The 19,783-nt window shown below is 45.2% G+C and overlaps 1 protein-coding gene across 7 annotated transcripts in view; it reads right to left on the bottom strand.

Moving 5' to 3' along the window:
• Positions 1–19,783, bottom strand: part of FOXN3 (forkhead box N3) — a 214,955-nt gene that overhangs the window by 176,090 nt on the left and 19,082 nt on the right. Inside the window, exon 1 of one of the 7 annotated variants that reach the window (XM_030030264.2) lies at positions 320–342. The exons of the other annotated variants lie outside the window; for them this stretch is intronic. The gene's annotated coding sequence lies outside the window, so the exon portion shown is untranslated. Of the gene's footprint in view, positions 1–319; positions 343–19,783 lie in introns of those variants that run through there. 7 annotated transcript variants of the gene reach the window in all.

Genomic DNA, 19,783 nt, shown 5'->3' with positions numbered 1-19,783 from the left:
AGGGGTAAAACCACTGCTGGAGACGTGTCTGTAATTGGCTAAGGGACAGAGATTGCCACCTATCTCTGCAACAGGTAATTCATCTGGATATTGAAAAAAATAATTTGGCCAAAGGGAGAAAGATGCCAAAAAAGTTTCATCTTAATTTTACTCATTCAGTTCCTATCACTTCAATAGAAATAAATAGCAGATTTGGTTACAAGCATGCATAGCACATGTAAGTACAGTGCACAATACTATTCACCACCAGTAGTGCTGGAATAGCTAAACTTTAGCCGTAACCTTTTTTGTTATCTGTTTTATCACACATTGTTCTTACACATGATTCATTACCATACGCTGGTTTTGCAGGAGCCTGCATTCCCACTCTCTGAAGACAAGTCCCAGGCTGTCGTCCTGAGAGAGCATGGCACATTCAAAACATGGATCTCCTTGCTTTGCAGAGAGATGCACGTCCAACTGATGGGTGGAGGTGAAAATTAAGCAGCCTAAGATTAAAAATAGCAATAATTTACCAATGGGACAAACTACTAAGGGAAACAGTGATCTATGTCTTGTCATCTCTGACATGTCAGTATACGAATTTGAACAGCATTTAATAAAAGACCAGTTATTGGGTGCATTACTCATCTGCGTTATATAGGGTGTGATGTTACCTAGAACATTGACATCTTCTCCACTTAAAATCTGGGACTCTACAAGTCCTTGTCCACGTACATGACACAGTGACTGCTGTGCTCATTTTATGATATACGAGAGACGTGAACCATTCTGGGCTTTTTCCAAATCAGCAAACAATTTTTTTTCCTGTAGCAATCTCCAATCTGGACTTCCTCTAGTTTTGTCGGAGGAGTTCTTGGTGACTCACATGTGGATTGGGAGCTTTCTCAGCCCGCAGCTGAAGGCAAGGGTGTTAAATATTTAATAAAGAGACAGCTTTTCTCCCAAATGTTTTGGATAAAGAGCTGCTGAGAAAAACCAAAATACAAAAGGGTTTTAGCTGCTGGAATAAAAATATCTTTTTCCCTTCTGAACAACCTGGCTGCCCTCACCTGGGTTCCCTCCTTGGTGCTCAGAGCTGTCCCTAGCTGCCACCACCGACCCACGCCTGCGCTCGGGAGGGAACCACACTTCAGCCAGGCTCCTGTGGCCGTACCCATCCCACAGCCAGGCTCAGCTTCAGTCAGGTTTAACTAGCACAGTAGTCTAAAAGCTGGTCTGGCCTTAGGAGCCCGGTGCTCCCAGCAGGACCTCACTGGTACTAACAGCTGTCAACCAGTAGAGATGATAGCAGTGGTAGGGTGTTTTGGGAATTGTTAGTAAAACACCCCGTAACTGTTGCCACATAGCAGGGCAAGGGACACATCTACCCTCACTTGGTCTAACGTTTGTCTGATTGTTTTTTAACAACAGGAAAGGAGTGAACATTCAAGAATTTCTGCTTTTTAACGTCCAATATGATATTTGTGTTAAACAAGTAACTGGACCTTCCTAGGTCTATGGTTCCCAACACCTTATTATCTGCTGACTTGATTCTGTGCAACTATTATGTGACTATGTTCTTTGTTTCCTTATGGTAATTTCTATACAGTTAAAATACCGTAAGTTGGAATGCAAAAGAAAATGAAAGAAAGGATCAAATCCTTGGACAGTGAATTATAAACTCTGTTTGTTATCTGCCTACAGACAGCAGGATGAAATCCTGATCTAAGCATCAAACAGGGTTTATTTCGGTATTCTGCTATCTCTGTTGAAGTATTAAAACAGCACATACCATTGTAATGCCAAACCCTCCTATCAGAGTACCCACCCCATACAGAGGTGGTAAGATGTATACACATTGGGCCAGGATTTGGCCACCACTCAGCTGAAAAACTGAATTGCGCTTTCACTGTGGGTGTCCTCTAGCTCCACACCCGAGTATACCGAGGGCATACACCGCCATCCTCGATGTTACTAATCTAGCAGCTGATGATCTCCAAGACCCTTGACTTTTCAAAATAATCCTGAAGAAGGTTAGCACCAAGCCACCCATAGCACCAACTTCTACGTCACTAGTTTATTTGCTGGGAATGTGAAAACTGATGAAATTCAACTTGTGGACCCATGAGCAAGGATCTTCTCAGCGGGGAACCCTGGGCTTCGGGGTAGACCGTCACCTGCAATGTATTGTTATAAAGGTTAGCTTTGGCATTTATCATCTGCAGGGTGGGAGGCAAGACTCATCTGCTTTGGTGAACCTTCTTCCAAGCCAGCGGCATTGCTGGGACACAATCACCATGTCCTGCGTTGTTCCAAAGCTGTGGACATCTGTCAGGAATAGTAAATTTTACTTTCTCTCATTTAAGTGAAATGGGCTTCCAATAAAAAATTATGTAAATAATGCTAAGAATAATAAAGAAAACCAGTTGAAACGGCATGGCAGCAATTAGCCACAGGTCTTACAGGGACTGGGCAAGAACCACAGCAACACACTGCTAACAGATGCAGCCCAAGCCCTGCCGTCCACAGGAGGAAGGTGAACCAGAGGCGAAGGCTGCATGGGCGTACTTCGTACAATGCAGGACAGGACCCGCACCTAAAATAACGCTTGCTGCTGGACCTCAGAGTTTAAGATTCAAACTTCATGCCAACTGTAGCTAACAAAACAGAAAGCCAAAATTTGAAGAATCCAACTTCAAAGCTTCTTACTGATACAAACCGAACAGAAGAATAATGACTAACTCGGAAACATCAAGTAGAGGTCAATGTCTGCCTCTCTCTGTACCTCACATAAATACACAGTCCTTTCTACCCACTTCAATGGCCACTTCAAAAGAAGCAAGCTCTTTGAGATATTTCACTAGACCAAAATCAAAAATTCTGATTTTGCTTATGCCTTTCTTCTGCTGCCTGCAGGCTCCCCATCCCATTTTACTACAGGATGGAACTGCAAGCAGAATGGGACCAACCTTTCCTGTCCCATGGTGAGCAACAGACAGGACCGAAGCCCTGGGACTAAGTGAGTCAGCAGAGATGGTCGGCAGCACCTAAAAACAGATCTAGGCTGTTGCTGCTCCGTAACCAGCAGACAGTAGCTAAGCATCTGCAGTTATAATCATGGGAACAGTTAACATGCCACATATATAAGAAATTCCTTATTTTTGAGGACCTGTAAGTATGGATGGTTCACCTCTCAGAAGACTAAAATAACAGATTTTTTTTTTTCCCAAAAAATATCACTAGTTTTTGCCCACTTGACTCAGAGAAAGAGACTTTGCTTTTACTATCTTCAAATATTAATAGTGAACTGCCAAGGCACATTTCTTATTGTGATACACTTGTATAGCTGAGTAATTCCCACTGGCATTAATGAGAATCGCTTATATAAATCTCCTTGCAGCAGGTTAAAAACCTCATCCCATAATCACGATCATGGCTTTAAAGAGGGTCATACACAATTTCTGTCTCTCTCCATTACAGGACAGTTCCTGTGCTCAAGTTCTCTGAACATCACCAGTGTAGTCAAGCCACCCTAGTCAAACACCAAGTTAGGGTATCATCCCAGCTCTCTCTCATGGAGCCAAACTGCATTCACTTTGCTAAGGAAAGTATTGTCCTTGCCTGGATGCAACATGCTGTCTGAGCCATTGGTGGTTCTGCTTTGGGATCTCAAATTCCTGCTGGAAGGAAGAGCACAAAATGCTCACTTTCATTTGCTGCAACTTTCCATTATAGCTGTTTCCATTACTATCATTTCCCTGCCAGAAGAGCTTAGAAGGCTTTTAGGGTGAAGTAAAGCCTTCCATCTCATGGTGACAGCCTTAACTCATAGTGTTCATCTGAAAGAAATTCAAAGAGCAGAGACAGCCTCCAGTACAAGCAGGTAAATTCCCCAATCTCGGGGGCTTGTGGGAGCTGCTGCCTCCTTCCTTGCCCAGAGACCTTCCTCGATCCATCCTGGGAAGCTTCTTTGAGGACAAGGTTTCCCCAGTGCCGCTCAGATGCTGCAGCTCTGGTCTGCCGAGCAACGACGCCTGTCTAATTCTGAAACAACTCTATTCTTGCACCGCAACAATGTCAGCTCATCTAAGTCCAATTAAACCCCCAAAGAATGATTCACAGCAAACTGAACCATATTTACTTTCAGTTCATTATCACACTCGCGACTTGTAATTTTGGAAATTTTATGTTCTGAGTATAGCAGCAGGCTACAGGCTGCACACCTCTTGCTACTGTATTGAGACATGCCTGAGAGAGATGTCTTTCTCTCTTCTTCCCCCCCCCGCCCCCCACCTCTCCTTAGAGGGGAATTAAGGCAGCAGAGAACTTTAAATGCTTTGATCTATTCACAGTACCCACAATACAAAATCCTAGGTAACACACAAACCAGAGTAAACTCCATCTTTAAGCTGCTGGACCAGTCCCAGGATAAAGGTTTGCTCTGGGCAAGGACAAGACAAGTAGGTTCTTTAGTATTTTTTGTTTAATTTCCTTTTAGCATGAGCCTGGGCTGGCGCACAAATGAGCACGACTGCTCAAATGAGCCACACTTCTTTTTTAGGGCCCTGTTCTGGCAAAACTCCCACTGAATTCAGCAGGGATTTGGCAGAGCGGGAACTGAGGAGCAGCCCAGGACCCAGACCTGCAGGACAGGTACATAAGCACTGGGCAGCATTTAATTAAATACATCCAAGTTCTACAACATGCAAATAATCATAATCCTCACAAATGCAAAACAATACAATTAAACCCAAAATGCTCAGCTCGGAGACAAGACAAAACTGGTGCTGAGATGCCAGATTGCATCGTTACCAATTCTTAAAGCTCGTGGTACCTTAAGTGCATTTAAAGGATCATAACTATTACAGCCCAATTACCAGTGGGACCCCAGAGCAGGTGCACTCATCTAAACAGAAGCCTCAGAGAAAGCAATTCAAATTGAAATTGCTACAGGATTTTCAAAGTGTGAAAGGGACTTGTTGAGAGTAATTAAAGGCTCCAGGATGCAAAATAAAAAGGACATACTCTATCCAGGCACGCAGCAAAGAAAGCATCATCTCCAGGTACGCAAATTGACGGTAGGAGGTGAGCTCCCCAGCAGCTCAGTGGACGCCCAGAGGGTGCCAGGGCAGACAAACTGGTGGGATAAGCAGGGCAATCTGTCTGCGTGAACCCTGCTTGATACTATGTAGTTATCACAAAGCGATTAGTGTGACAATTACTGGCTAACGAGCACAACGGTCTCCAGATAAACATGGTATCCACCACAGGCTGGCATGGCCAAGGGAAGACCTTGGCAGGCAAAGGAGGGTAGTGACTCGATTGCAGCCATGGATTTAGGGTGAGACACTTTGGTGGTATCAGCTGGAAGCACCAGGAGGTTTCCGAGATGCAGTGACCAGCAAGCAGAACAGAACATGCAGCAATGCTGTGTCACACATTAGACTTGAGCCAAAAAAAACCCCCAAACACCCCCCCCCCCCCCCAGAGATAGAAAACAATACAACAAAGAAACTACGGGCAGTAGAGAGGAAGAGGTTTCCCAGGACACGCTGCAGGTGCAGGTGGGGTCCAGACAACCCCGAGCCCAATCCAGGAGATGCTCCCGGTGGCAGAGCAAGGTGAGAAACACAGGGCCTGTTGCTATTTGGGTTACGATACTTCTAATTTTTCTTCTGTTAAAGTACTGCTGTGGGGTGGTCTCAGGCTCTGGTTACCTCTGAAGGAAAAAAAAACAAACATATGTCAGAAGACTAGCAGCTCCAGGGTTACTCCAAGGAGACTGTGCTTGAACTCCAGAGAGCAGCAGGCAGGGAAGGGCTGCCAGGAGCAGATGAGCAGCAAGGTGGGATCCATCAGGACCCCCGGGCATTGCACACTGTATGTTGCCTCTGCTTTGGGTCATACCAAAGAGACTAGGGCCTTGGTCTCCTCCCCTGCCCTGGGAGCTGCAGCTAGGAAAGCAAGCCAAGGAAAACACAAGAGAAACCACCATCTCCCACATTTTCCTCCTTTTCAAGAGCCTGTGACGCTCCAGCTCAGGGACTTTCACAGTCCACAAGGGCACCTGGGCACTCCAGCTTAATCCTGAAAGTCAAAAAAAACCTTAAACATTGGAATACATAAATAGCAGTGCTACCCTGCAGAGGTTATTAAAGCATTAATTTCAACAGACAGATGGTGTGGAGAGAGAAGGGCTATGTACAAAAGAGTGAAGCCAGGAGCTGGACGTGAATTTTTACCCCTGGTATTTCCACCCTTTGAAATACCTCCTCCTCTCGTGGAGAAGCAAATAAAAAAAACCCTAAAAAACCCCAAACCCAAAGAAAAAACCGCCACACAAAAAAGCCCCAAAACGAAACCCACACCTTGTACCTTCCATTTGTAGCAGTAATGTGGAGCTAGAAAAGTGCTGCCATTGAAGAGCATGAGCCTGAGGTTTGCCACAGGCAGATAAATAACGTCTTTCAGAGGAGGTGCTGTAGCAGTAGCTTGTTTCCTACTACCCAAACCCACACAAAAGCCCCCATTGTGTTTCGGCGCTCCAGCAGCCCCTCGTGGTGCCACACTCCAGGGCAGAGTGCCAGGGCCCAAGGTGCTAAGCAGGAGGGCACAGCGAACCCAGTATCATCTCTTTCTTCTACAGCTCGGTTTAGTTTATACGCCATCTGACTGGGACAATATACAGAAGTGAGGAAAAGTTACGGGCACATGCCTAGATCTCTGACTGCCATAAATTTGTAATTTTATTGCAGTAATATATCTGTCATAACAGTGATTTGCCTGCAGCTATTCCACCTTGTGCCACGATCCCATCAGATCTCAAAACCCAAAGGAGGAGGCGCAGCGCAGGAGCAGGAGGTGCCCAGGCACTCATCCTGCCACCAGCGCTCACCCCCCCCCGCCCCCATCGGCCCCGACTCTACGCCCCAAAACCAGGTCGGGGGGGCAGCGTGCATGAGGACGCACCGCCCTTCGCCCCAGCCCGCTGCTTCATGCACCGCCTTGCCTGCCATCACCAGAGGCCGTGGTACTCCCGCGGCAGTGCTCTTCCCTGCTCTCCCCGGCACCCCCTTACCCTGCAGCTCCCTGGCGCTGAGAAGACAGGGCTGGTGCTCATGCAAGCCCGGGAGCGGCAGGGAGTCGAAATCGAGTTTTGCCAACGCTGCTGAAATAACCGGATTCATCTCTGGGCATATGGTGGTATCTTCAGGGACAGAGGAAGCCGCTGCTGCCTCCTTGCCAAATTCCTAGTATTTATGGAGTATTTACATGTTGTGTATCTCAGGTTTCTCTTCTCACTCCGGCTGCTTGCTGTGGCAGCATGACGCAGCCCGGCCAGTGGGGGCCGAGGATATCCTGCCCACAGCACCCACCACGCTAACTACAGACAGGCAATTTTAGCTACTTCAATCTACTATGGTTTTCCGCCAGATTTAAGCAGAATAGCCTGCAAAAAAAATGAGCTGTTTTTAAATGCATCCGTAAAACACCATGGCCTCCCCCTCGAGACCACAGCACAGTCCAGGGAGAGCTCAGGAGGAGAAGGAACCCACCTGAGCCCACCACAGAGGTGGGTTCCTCGTCCCTGTTCGGAGGTTGCTCTGAATGACCATGAAGGATACAAGCATGAAAGCACAGCTATGTCTTTTTAACACAGAAAAGGTATTTTCCAAGATGGGCCAGCTTCACTTTTTAAGTGAGCAGGGAAAACCAGAAAAGGGGAAAAGGTACCAGCCAATCAACCTCTGGCTCTGGAAAGTCCCCAGCCCTGGAGGAATTCTGCAGGAAGGATGATACAGAGGAGAATCTCAGCTTCCACTAAAAAAATGCATCACCCTTGCTCTCAGAAATGAGCCAGAAAAGCTAAAAACCAAAACTGAGTGGACAAAGCGGCTGACTGCCGAAGCCCAGAGGCTGGGGAACCAGTGGAGATTTCTTCCAGATCCTAACTTTGATTTGGGCTTCACTAGAAGAAGGTCTCGCCCAGCCACCCCACGTGGCAGCCCATGCCCCAGCAGGAAGGGGGTAGGCAGGCAGGGGGGCAGACCGCAGGAGCTGAGACTGCTGCTGGCCGGGAGAGGGGTTCAGCTTTACCAACACAACCATACAGAAGTTGGTTATATTGCAAAATCACTCTCCTGACTTGCAGCCCTGTGTTTAAACACGAACATCAAAAATGACAACGTTCAGAACCTCAAGTGAGGCACAAGCAGCTTGCAGCATCGTCAGATGAAGAACCACAACCACAAGTCGCTCCGTGGGAAGACAAAGAGAAACCAGCAAGCACATGGCACTTGAGGTGCCTCCTCGACCCGGTGCTCGCTCTGTGAGCCACCGTCAGCCACAGACTCCACCTGCCCGGCAGTCCATCCCCAGGACCCAAACCCGTTCCAGAGCCACAGTTTCAGACATGAAGACATTACAGCTTACGTACCTTCTAGACAAAATGAACACAGCCACGTTGATGTAACCATTGGCAAGCGCAACTATGTTACTTTGAATTGGGGGGGGGGGGGGGGGGGGGGAATCACTCGCACGTCCAAACTGAAGCCAAGAACAATTTTGCCAATATATCCAGAAAAAGCATAGTCTTATGTTTCCCAAATATTTCCAGAAGATATTATGGAAGGGTCAGATCTCCATTAAAGTGTGACAACAGCATAAAAATATATCACAATGATAAAAAAAAATTTACCTTCTTAATAGTACATTTTTGAAAGGAAGCCAGCTGGCATACAAACAGGTGATGTATTGAACAGGTTACAAACAAATTCATGTTCTAACAAAAATGTTTGCAACTTTTTCCACTGAGCATTTAAAAGATAATTCACAGCAATAATTACTATGTTCTTTGAATACTTAACAAAGAGATGGCTACATTTCAAAAAATCCACTTTCCAAAGACTGCATATGATTCTGTGTGCCAGTAAGCTATCTCAGAGCAACAACTATATACTTTTTCATATATATACACTCATAATAGATACATATTCATTTATATACATAAATACATATACTTTACACATATATATTACATATACGCTTAAAATACATATTTATAGGAACACGTCTTGTTTAAAGTTAAGTAGAATTTTATCATGTCAGAAATAAACAAATTGCAGATTAAATTCAAGAGTGATGAATCTGCCTGACATAAGGACGGGAAAAACATTTCTGCTTCAGGTTTTTCTTTCACATTAAAATCTGCACATGCTCTGTGGTACCAGTTCAGTTTCAATTTTTACTAACTGTTTTCACAATTAGCATTTCACTCTTGCTTTTCCAATCTGAAAAATCAAGGTTTAGGACTGGCTGACAAAGGTGATGAGAAGTTAGTGAGGAACAAACTCTCCCAAGGTCCCTTCAGCAGGGCGGCAGCTGGGACTTATAAGCCCTCATGCCCCACCAGGTAAAGACAGACCATGAAGCTTTAACATTCACAGGGTAGCTGGTAAAGTTCAGTAAATACATTAACCTTCTATATTTATTTCCTTTAGTTTCAGTTGCAGTCCAGAGGAAAGTGCCTTTTCCAAAACAAAATCTTCTAAACCCTTACAGGGAATTCCAGCAAAACAACTTTAATTTTTTTTTTGCAGACATGTTTTTCTTCATCTACACTTCACAGTAATCCCCAAATTCCCAAAGGGAATCAAACATTATTTCTAGGTGTCTTCATGAACTGACCACCCCTTCCAAACCATTACAGACTCACACTTGCCCAGGTCTCCCCTGCCCCCTCACTCCTCTGCAGGCTTACTCAAGAAAGAGAAGGAGATACAGCAGCTTTAGCCTCCAGCTGGCCTCAGCATCAAGTAGCCATCATCCATGCACCCATCTAGGTCATGGCACAGCTACCCTGCTCCCCTCCCCACTAACTTTCTCTACCAGATCAGGATGGTGGAGATTTCAGACTTGCACTGACTAGCGAAGATGAATGGCTACCATGGGAGACTTGGGTGAAATGCAAAACTTTCCCCCCACCTGGGTTTCATTCCAACCTCTGCAACATCCTTTAGTCAACAGAAATAGCCTAGAAACTGCTGAATTACAACATGGGTACGACAGACTTCTCTGGAGCAGGGAAAATGAATTAAGGAGTCCCTCTTTCTCTTCCTTGCAGCAGCTCTCTGCGGATGTTCATAAGAATTTGCGAATGAGTCAGACAGCAGCATTCACCAGCAAGATCAGCTCTGCCAATTATTCTATCTATTAATTTTAAGAAACCCCTGAGAGGCTGAGCCTGTCACAGACTGGGAGCTGAAATTAATTCACCAAGCAAGAAAACTTTTTAGGAAACTCTTGCCACAGAGTGCTCACTTGGACCCTTACTGGAGGGGGCCTGTGGACTCCACCAGCAAGAGCAAAATACTAGCAGACCTGTGTATTTTCCTCAGTGGAGTATGGCACAATTAGCAGCATTAATGGATAGACTATTCATTTAATTCAGTTTTTTGTTCCACAAATGAAGTCTTCTGTCTGTTTTTTATTTGGTTTTATAAATTAACCTCTTTCTTTTCTCATTAAGTAAACAATGAATGAAGGATTACTCAGTGGGAAAGATACAAGTGCAAAGGGCAGTGGTTTTATACTGCTGCAGCAATTTCCTTTCATGCTTCCAAATAACTCTGCTCTAGAAGGCAGAAAATCATTGACATCTAATCATTTATTTAGTAAGATACACTGTTTTAGCTTAGGGAAACTTGTGGCTGGAAAGTTACACTAAAAGTTGGTCTGTTTATGAATGGTCCCTGGTCCTTCAAACGGTGATGGAAAAACTGTTTGTGTGCATCAGACATTAAGCAGCGGTGCAGTACAGGGAAGGAAGGACCATGGCCTGATGCACTTTGTTATTTGGACCTAAAGTTCCCATCAGTCTCATCACGGGCATTTCTATCTACACTGTACCTCTAGAGCAAGGTAGTTACACAGCTGAGGATCCCAGAGACCTGGCTGAGCCATAGCTGGCTCCGAGGTGGACCTCTCCAGGGGGCACTTCGCTGCTGGTATGTTTGCCCCAAGGTTCAGCTTGTTCTGATCTGACTGAACCTCACTTTCCCTCTATGGGTTTTAAAACAGCCACGTGCTAGGATCGTGCTGAGAAAAGCTAAGCTTTACATAAGACAAGGCTCTGGGGAGAGCTTACCACTGTCGACAACTATCTAACGGGAGGGTGTAAGAGGCTGAGCTGGATTTCCCTTGCAGGTCTAGAGGAACAGGGCAAGAGGCAAGAGACAACAGACCCAAGCCGAACACAGAAAGTTCCAGTCGGATCATGAACAAAAAAAACCTTAAAATGAGGGTAGTCAAGTGTTTGAGCAGACCACCCAGAGAGGCTGTGAAATCTCCATCTGGGAGCGACTGGCTCTTGTTGGCCCTGAGCAGGCTGTTGGACCAGATGATCGCCAGAAGTCCCTTCCAGTCTAAATTACGACTCTGTAATTCTGTGATGCTATGTTCAGGTTTTGAAAATAAAGAAGGTCCCGGCACTACATGCACAGGCAGATCTGTCTCTGTCAAAGCCAAAAGCAGTAGCAGAAGAGTTGTTACCTCCTCAACCTTTTCAAAATTTCTAATCTAACAAAGCTGAAGACGTTTCCAGAATCTTACTCCTGTGCATTTATCCCTAGCCACTGCCAAAGGCCCTTGGCACTGGTATGCCCCTCTTCATAATGTGGTACCTTATACCCCTACTGCCAACAGGGTGCACCACATGGGTACACAACTTCTCTCTTGGTCTCACCAGGAGGAAAAGCCTTGACATGCCATAGAGTGCACACATGTGCACCTGTGGTGTGCAAGTAACCATGGATGCAAGGAGCTTTGCACTTAAGAAGAGCCTCTGTTACATGCTAAGCCACTAACGTAATATAGCCATGATATGGGTACGTGATACCTCTGTGTTTTCATGTCACTGCTGTATGCCCTCTGCTGCTGTAGCCTTGTTTAAGTTTGGAGGTGCTAACAGAGAATTACAAGCCAGTCACATCAGGGTGGACCCTGCCCCATATTCAGGCTAAACTCTACTGCTAAGTCTGGTTCCTGTGTTTCTGTGATACAGGTGTAGGGGCATCTTCAAATACCTCCAATGGACAAAGGTGAATGAGAAAACATACTCAAGATTTCACAGATACACAGCCAAACAGAAATTTAATGAGTCCCAAATCCACATTTTTCTTAGGCCTTCCACAGCACTCTGGATGAAGAGTTGTTTCATGTCAGCAGCCTCCTCAGGGAGGCTCCTTGAACAGCAGCACTGCCGAGCCATGGACCACCACCGCTGTCACACAGAGGCCAAGGGATCCTGGAGGCAAACAGGCTCTTCCCTAGGGAAGCCCCATTTCTCCAGAGAGGCCAGCAGACTGAAAGGATTCTCATAAACCCTGCTTTCCAGGCTGGGCAACAGCTGTGTGCTGCACTCCTCTCCAGATGCATGAAAACTTTCTTATTTAATTAGATTTAAAGGAATTTTGGAATTTTGTTTCAATAGGGACAATTAACCAAGTGACCAAGAGCACTGTATCCTACTGCCCTTATTCTCACTTCATCAATCTTTGTGTCACCCACAAATTTTATCAGAAATAATTTTATATTTACTTTCAGATCACTGCCAAAAATGATGAATAGTATGGGGGCTTTGACTGCTCCCTGCAGAGTTACATTAAAAGTGTTCCCATTCAGTGATGATTCCCTATTGACAACTACTTTTTGAGCTCTGTCAGTTACCCAGTTCTTACTACATTTAACATGTGCTTCAGTTAAAGTTTATAGTACTAATATTTTAATCATAATGTCATGTGGAATAATATCAAACGCCTTACAGAAGTTTAAGTATATTACATCTACACAGTCATCTTATCCCCCAAACTTGCAATCTCATCAGATAAATCAGGTTTGTTTGACAAGAGATATTCTCCAAAAAAGAATGTTGAATGGCATTAATTATATTCCCTACCTTTAATTCTCTAAATCCTCTATCAGTTCTTCTATTCTTTTGCCCAGGATTGATGTCAGGCTAAGCTGCCTGCAGTTACCCGGGATGTTCCTCTTGCACACATTCACCCATTGTGAATTTCCAACAGGTGTAAGAAGTTAACAGAAGCAGACCAAAGACCTTCTGCATCAACATCTTTCAGGATTTTTGACTAGAAGTTATCTGGCCTCACTCATCTGAAAATGTTTAAACACTACCTCACTTCCCTGTATGGTACAGACTGAACTGCCGACGCTGCGACTACAACGCATAGCTCTATCTAGCCCTTACCACGCACAGCGGGGTCAGTCCACTGACAAAGACTGACCAGCCTAAGATCTGAGAAGGCAAAGATGAGTTTGGTGGGAAAAGGACAGCACTGAGGAGTCTGCTCACACCGAGCAGGTCCCTTCATTTTAAGGAATGCTCTCCCTTGCTCCCTACCCCATTCCCATCAGTCAACCCAGTCAGTAAGCCAGGCTTACATTTCACACCGAGACTAAACTATCCCACAGCAATCTTTGTGAGCAACAAAATACTTTCTATCAACTTTGGGTAGGAATCTCTCCCCATTCTAGTAGATGATGACCTTACTGCAACTTTCTGTGTTTTATCACCTCTCAATTAGCAATAGCCATGCAATCTACCCAGGCATGAAGCCTTCAGTGCTATGGAGATGGCTGCTACTTGTATGAAATGCCTCGTGCACCTCTTCAGCAACACAAGACATGGCTGTCCCATAAGCTGTGTACCACCCAACTATATCAAATCCAGACCAGTGTTTTCTCCTGTTCACCAAGTCCTCCACAGAACAGGTCCAAGCTGACTACAATATCTCCAGCAATGCCCAACTGAGGGCTGTGGTCAGCAGTTTGGGTCTTCAAGCACAGTAGAGCTTTCCACTGCATTGGGAAAGCAGTGCAGGAAACAGCACTTTCCTGTGAGCTGTGCTGAGTCTGGGGCTAGCCTCCCAGGAATTAAGGGAATCTTATCTAATAATACATAAAATAACACACAAAATTCATCTACCACAAAAGACCTAGTACTGCATCCCGAAAAGGGACGTGACAGATCAATGCATTTCGCTGAAATGCCCTCCGCTGCCTAGGGATAATTTGTCTGATAGTAGGAGGTGGTGCTCCAGATAGCTAGGACACATACCAGACGGAGCTTTATAAATACCATCAGCCTGATGTGCATCCAGAAGGGAATACAGAGCCAGTGTGTTTGCTCCAGTCAGTGTTGTTAAACTGGGAGAAAATTATGCATTTAAATAAAACTCTTCTAGCAGGAGGTGCAGCAGCACTTGAATGAGAAGCATTAAACACGCTTATTCCACTTCACCCATTAACTATTTTTAATTTTTAAGCAAGTTATTACAGCTACTATAATATTATAAATATTATATTACTCATTCAAAAAGATTAAATGGTCTCAAATAAGAGGAGATATTCTTGTTGCTGCTTTAGTAGCTCTTTGTGATTGGCTACCTGGCTTCTGTACCATTCCTCCATGCTTCTCTAGGACACCATGCTGGATGGCACTGGGTGATCTCAATGCCTCCTCATCCTAACGGAAAGTAGAAACACCCAGCATCAAGCAGAATCAAGCTCTGAACATATCGCAGTTAAGTGAAACCATGCTGTGGGCCCATTTTGGTGTTACATTTGTGATCCACATCACATAATCTAGGATGCTGCGAAGTGCTAACCTCTGCCTATGGCTGCGCTGGTCGCCTGGGCTCCAGAAGAGAGGCAGAGCAGCATTCATGGAGGCAATCAGCTCGTCAGAAGCACTCCTTGGGCTGAGCCAGTTTGCACCCCGAGCGCCCGTTTCTCTCTGCGGACTACAGAGGGGCGCCGGCTGCTTTCGGCACATAGGGCATCCACACCACACCGGCCAGGTGAGTCCCACCACACAGGACAAAGAGCAGGGCTGAAACGCTTCCTCCAGCTGTAATATAGGCTCTAATCTAACAGTTTACCTACACGTACTACAGGGTAATTTCTTATAATGTAAACCCTTTAAGGTGGGAAATGGTCTTTTTCGGTTTGTGTTTATACAGCACTGAGTAATGGCAGGATCATAGGTCAGAGCCAGGCTCATCAGCAGTCTTTTAACAGTGCAAATTGATGACATACTCATTAGGACCAGTACTGGTAAGGATGAGCAGGCTCCCCTGCAAAGACCCCGACTGACTCTTTGGTATGCGGCTTACAGCACATTCCCATCTGACCCCTCAGTGAGGGGGGGAGAAAAAAAGTTGATGTCAACATGGGAAGGGAAGTCTTTCTTTGACCTTTCCCTGAAATGGGAACCCATGAGCTGCAAACCACTATCTCTGTCAAAAGGAGCAGGACCCATCCCCACTGGACTCAGCTAAAGAGAGGACCAGACACCAATCTCTCATAATTAAGAGTGAATATGGCAAGAGTTGTGCTCGGACTGGGACAGGAGCAAGACCACTTGTTCCCTGATCATGCTTTCTATTTTAAGAAATGTTTCTCACCAACAACCTGTGATTCATTCAATTAAAACCTTAATTTGTAGCCTTTTTCTGTTATCCAGGCTCCCATCCAGTAAACATGACATTAGTTTTTCACAGCCCTTATTCGTTTCCCAACAAATAAGCACACCAGCATTCTGAAAACATAGCTCCTTTGGAATTGCAGGCATCTGATGCTCTGCTTCCAGGTACTTCTCTCTGCCACCCTGTGTACAGCCATTTTGGAAACAGCACAGACAAAAACAACGGCATTGTCATTGAACAAAGCTCCACTATCCAGGTGATGGAAGTTATCAATCTAGAGTTGAAGGACTTTAACAAAACAAATAGGAAAGAATCCGTGTAAGGTGGAAGAACGAGGAGACAGAACAGCAGCTTTTCAGTCAGGAGCCACACACCATATGCTTTAGGAAATAACAAGTTCAATAGTCAGTTGATAAATAGCTTGCCATCAGAAAGTGCATTGAAAATGACACGTAATTGCCACATATATAAGCACAGAGTAAGCAAGAGCCATGCTGAACCATTCCACATGCAGCTCACTGCTGCTGCATGTTTTTGCCACCTGCTAAGACAAATATCATCTCAGAGGCAGTCCCTGCTCCCCTAAGGTCACAGGCACGTGGACGGAGTCACGCCAGGACAGGCATATGAGGAAGAGCCTCAGAGCAGCTGCGTGCCCACAAACAGCTGCTCCTTGGTGGGGTGATGGAGGGAGGAACACAGATGAAACTGGAGCAATGTTTCTTGGGTTGGGGCAGATTTATCTCAGTTTAAGGGGCTGCATCATGTGGCTGCAAATTTTTTTCTCCTTAGGACAGCTGGCGCTTTCCCCGATATCCCTTTCGTGTTTCTATACCCTAATTTGCAGTGGTCAAAGAACCTGATCCGACAGCACCCGTGCCAACGGCACCTTTACTGTCTTCCCCAGGCTCCCAGGTCCTGCTGGCTCAACGACACCGCCCACACAGGTCCAGATCCAGCAGGGACTATTAAAAGATTTAGTCAAGTACATTCATAACTGCTTTCCTGAATCAAACCCTAAGTAAAGAGCTTGTCAACATAAATAAAGTTGCCAGAGCTAGACCATGAAAGATACCTGTGATTACGCAGGTAGGATTTTGTGTGAGCTTTTCAGCATGATTTAGCTCCAACCATTGTAAATGTGCAAGAATTTTAAATTCATCCTAGAGTGTGAGATTGGCACCTCTTCTAAAGAAATCCAAACAGTGAATAAATGCATCCTATAATAATTAAATATTCCACAAAATTAAAGAGACACTGTCAGGTTCTATCTGGCTTCAAAATGTTGGCATTACACAACACTCTCCAATAGAAAGAGCCCTTTGATTTCTCCAGAGGCTTCTCAGGCTGCATCCCACTGGTGCCTGTCTTACTGCGTGCATGGCCGGGAGTCCTAACACTGGACAACCATGGGACGGGGAAGTACAACCAAAGTGCAGGTCAGACCTGGACCTGCCCCAGCTGAGCCTGATTCAGGAACTGAAGAAACAACCAAAGAGTGAGAGGTCAGTGACACATACAGTATTCGCTGAGCTCCTACAGCCCGTGGTTTTATTTGTTATTACAGATAACGGCCTTTCTAAAAAGGAGGGAGAAATGGTGCTGGCAACATGGCTTTAAGAGCCCGAGGGAGGGGAAGCACAACGCCAGTGATCTGAACAGCTCGCAGCACCTGCTCCCAAACCGAGGTGATGTAGTCAACTGAATTAACAGTTTTAACAAGGATGATGTGACACACATTTTATCTGGCCCTGGCACAAGAGCCAACTATTGAGAAACTCGACATCCCCCGCCGGCTGAGCCCGCGCGCCCGTCCCCTCCGTGCGCAGAGGATGCGGTAGCAGGAATATATTGTGGCTCAGCTAAAAGCAGAGCGGGTGGCAGGACATCCATCTTCCTCCGGGAAGGTTGCTGGGCAACTGGCAAGCTTTTGGCTGGGCACTGACGTCTGCACGCACACGCGCGCCTCCTCCATCACTCGCAACTAACTTGATTTTGATGGATTAACATAAGATGAAAATCTACTGTGCTTCTCTCTCTCTCCCCCCGACACACAGGGATCATTAAGATACAAAGGAAAATACGATAAAGCATCGACTTATAATGCATGCAGAAGACCGTGCAAAGGAAAACGCATGCACTAATGAGATTAATGCTCTGAAGTGATCCCTTATTCTATAGTAGAGAAAAATATTTAGTTGGTAAAATCTCATAATAATAATAAAGCAAAACACAGATACATGCCCAAACGCTGATTCTCTTGCATCCTCGACTCTTTCGCATCCTTCAGAAATGCCATCTATTTCTTCACTGCTCCTTGTCAGATGATGTTTTAAGACTATTTCCCTTTACCTGCTGGAGATGCACCACTGGGACGCAGAAGTTCCCTCTAATCCGATCCAGCCAGGCATTTATACCACTCTTATTAGCTTGGTATCCAAGTACCCTACTGAGCTGCATTATCATTAATTGTTTCTCAAGTGTCAGCTACAGGCTCAGCTTTACACAGTACAAAGCAAAGATACGATCCCTGCCCCGAGGAGTTTTACATGCTAAACAGATGGTTAATGACAGCAGCGTAATGACAGCCTTTGGACTGGTAGGGAATAACATTTATGGAATGGGGAATAAATTAACCAGGATTCATGACAAACTGCACTTGCTGTTCCTGGAGAACTCTGAAAATCTGGTGGTGACTGTTTTTCATGATACCCTGGAAATGTGTACCGGGCTTGTGACCCAAAAACAGAACCTCGTTTTTTTTGCAGATTAAAAGCTTTATTCTAACTGAAATTTTTTACTGAAAAACTGACCAATCTTCTTCCACAAAACACACACAGGGCGTTTTATCAGAAAGGGGGAGAATTTTAACTAAACAAAAAATATGTAATGTAAAAAAAAAAAATATATATATATATATATATAAAATGTTTTACTTACCCCTGAGTTTAAAAAAAGTTCTTTAAAAAAAAAAAAGATGAAAAGGCAAAATGGAAAATGACCTAAGAGCTGAATGGGAATCGGAGATTAAGGCAGCAGATCATGCCAATGGGGTGAACGTCGCGCCGAGAATACAGTAACGCACAAGGCTTTGGGCAGGTACAAACAAGGAGCTGGGCAGAACCTAGTAACTTGAAGGACAAGAACCTCAGACCTGCAAGGCAGGCGAAGGAAGCTGATGAGGATAACCACACCGCGTGTGCATTATTTATTTCTCCAAGATCGGCATCAGGTGCAGTGCAAGCAGCCCCAGGCGGCAGCAGGGACATTACTGCTGGGACTGGGCCGGGGAGGGGACCATGAACACCCACCACCAGGGCTGGGGCCACCAGCGGGGACAGGGCTGCAGGATGCTGGGCAGCATCTGCCACCGCATTGGGCTCAACAAACTAATTCTGACTGACTGGGGCGTTCCTCAGGCTCTTAACGTCTGGTTGTGGCAGAGCCCAAAACAGTGTTTCTGTACTCCTCGCCAGCACATGTTACTCGTTTCAGTATACATATAAGGGGACTATTGGCTGTCATTAGCTAAGAGACCACAAATCCACGGAGCCTGACTTCTGGAGTACCCCATGCACAGCTGATGCACATGGGTGGGACAAGCAAGGTCAGAGACCATTTGAATTCTTCTAATGCAACAGATTTTAGCCCATTGTGTTTCATTGCTATTGATGCTGATGTTAGTATCTTCAGTGCCAGAAAGCTGTTCATAATTTGGGTAACACACAGCATTAAGTACGGGGTATTTCTGTATGATCTCTAGAAGTCAATTTTTGATTCTACAATACAACCATGTAAAAATATTTTTTCTACTCTGTTTTGCAGTGTAATGCACAAAATGGTTGATTTTTTTCTCTCAATCTTATTGTGACCTTCTAGTATTGAGCAGGCTGCACCAGAGAGCTCTTCCCCACACACTAGTGCTTTCCTGCATTCTAGAAACACATTTCCAGTTTCTTATTCAACAATTACTCACTCTGAATTCCCTTGTGGACTTCACAGATCTTTAGATAAGAAGACACTGAAGCAGGAACTGTGACTACAGAAAGGCTTCTCTTGCATGGTGGAAGATGCAAGTCCAGCCACCTTTCAGTTATGTTGCCCCAGTTCTAGGCCTCGAAGTAACATTTTCAAAGGCAGTTAAAAGGCAATGTCCTTTCTCCATTCCAACTGAAGTATTTAAGACCTTATAGCTCATTGAAAGCCATAGAAACTCGGTCATGTGTGCCATTTCTAAACCGACCTGTATTGTTATTTCTATGTGGGCACCTAAAAGCTTGCACATGTACATGCAAGGC

Source organism: Aquila chrysaetos, chromosome 2 (assembly GCF_900496995.4).
Source record: "Aquila chrysaetos chrysaetos chromosome 2, bAquChr1.4, whole genome shotgun sequence".
Taxonomy (NCBI): domain Eukaryota; kingdom Metazoa; phylum Chordata; class Aves; order Accipitriformes; family Accipitridae; genus Aquila; species Aquila chrysaetos.
This window is presented reverse-complemented; position numbering and strand designations above follow the sequence as displayed.